Here is a 2,117-nt window from a genome sequence, read left to right on the forward strand (position 1 = left end):
ATGTATACCTAGTATTCACTTCAAAAGTATGTAAATGCGACACTTCCTGGCTAGGAAATATTGTTTGCAGACGTCTACGTATCGTAGAAATAGAGTTCTAATGCTTCTTAAAACGCGATATCGCATCTCACTTCTATGTTTCATGATAAGATATAATATTCATTGCGAAGGGTCATGTATACCTCGTATTCACTTCAGAAGAATGTAAATGCGACACTTACATGCTAGGAAATAGCGTTTGCAGGTGTCTACGTATCGTAGCAATAGAGTTCTAATGCTTCCTAATACGCGATATCGCATCTCACTTCTAGTTTCATGATAAGATATAATATTCATTGTGAAGGGTCATGTATACCTCTTATTCACTTCAAAAGTATGTAAATGCGACACTTCCTGGCTAGGAAATATTGTTTGCAGATGTCTACGTATCGTAGAAATAGAGTTCTAATGCTTCTTAAAACGCGATATCGCATCTCACATCTATGTTTCATGATAAGATATAATATTCATTGCGAAGTGTCATGTATACCTCGTATTCACTTCAAAAGAATGTAAATGCGACACTTACATGCTAGGAAATAGTGTTTGCAGGTTTCTACGTATCGTAGCAATAGAGTTGTAATGCTTCCTAATACGCGATATCGCATCTCACTTCTATGTTTCATGATAAGATATAATATTCATTGCGAAGGGTCATGTATACCTCGTATTCACTTCAAAAGTATGTAAATGCGACACTTCCTGGCTAGGAAATATTGTTTGCAGATGTCTACGTATCGTAGCTATAGAGTTGTAATGCTTCCTAATACGCGATATCGCATCTCACTTCTATGTTTCATGATAAGATATAATATTCATTGCGAAGGGTCATGTATACCTCGTATTCACTTCAAGAGAATGTAAATGCGACACTTACATGCTAGGAAATAGCGTTTGCAGGTGTCTACGTATCGTAGCAATAGAGTTCTAATGCTTCCTAATACGCGATATCGCATCTCACTTCTAGTTTCATGATAAGATATAATATTCATTGTGAAGGGTCATGTATACCTAGTATTCACTTCAAAAGTATGTAAATGCGACACTTCCTGGCTAGGAAATATTGTTTGCAGACGTCTACGTATCGTAGAAATAGAGTTCTAATGCTTCTTAAAACGCGATATCGCATCTCACTTCTATGTTTCATGATAAGATATAATATTCATTGCGAAGGGTCATGTATACCTCGTATTCACTTCAGAAGAATGTAAATGCGACACTTACATGCTAGGAAATAGCGTTTGCAGGTGTCTACGTATCGTAGCAATAGAGTTCTAATGCTTCCTAATACGCGATATCGCATCTCACTTCTAGTTTCATGATAAGATATAATATTCATTGTGAAGGGTCATGTATACCTCTTATTCACTTCAAAAGTATGTAAATGCGACACTTCCTGGCTAGGAAATATTGTTTGCAGATGTCTACGTATCGTAGAAATAGAGTTCTAATGCTTCTTAAAACGCGATATCGCATCTCACATCTATGTTTCATGATAAGATATAATATTCATTGCGAAGTGTCATGTATACCTCGTATTCACTTCAAAAGAATGTAAATGCGACACTTACATGCTAGGAAATAGTGTTTGCAGGTTTCTACGTATCGTAGCAATAGAGTTGTAATGCTTCCTAATACGCGATATCGCATCTCACTTCTATGTTTCATGATAAGATATAATATTCATTGCGAAGGGACATGTATACCTCGTATTCACTTCAAAAGTATGTAAATGCGACACTTCCTGGCTAGGAAATATTGTTTGCAGATGTCTACGTATCGTAGCTATAGAGTTGTAATGCTTCCTAATACGCGATATCGCATCTCACTTCTATGTTTCATGATAAGATATAATATTCATTGCGAAGGGTCATGTATACCTCGTATTCACTTCAAAAGAATGTAAATGCGACACTTACATGCTAGGAAATAGCGTTTGCAGGTGTCTACGTATCGTAGCAATAGAGTTCTAATGCTTCCTACAACGCGATATCGCATCTCGCATCTATGTTTCATCCTAAGATATAATATTCATTGCGGAGTATCATGTATACCTCGTATTCACTTCAAAAGAATGT

The sequence above is a fragment of the Xylocopa sonorina genome, unplaced genomic scaffold (assembly GCF_050948175.1).
Source record: "Xylocopa sonorina isolate GNS202 unplaced genomic scaffold, iyXylSono1_principal scaffold0051, whole genome shotgun sequence".
Lineage (NCBI taxonomy): Eukaryota > Metazoa > Arthropoda > Insecta > Hymenoptera > Apidae > Xylocopa > Xylocopa sonorina.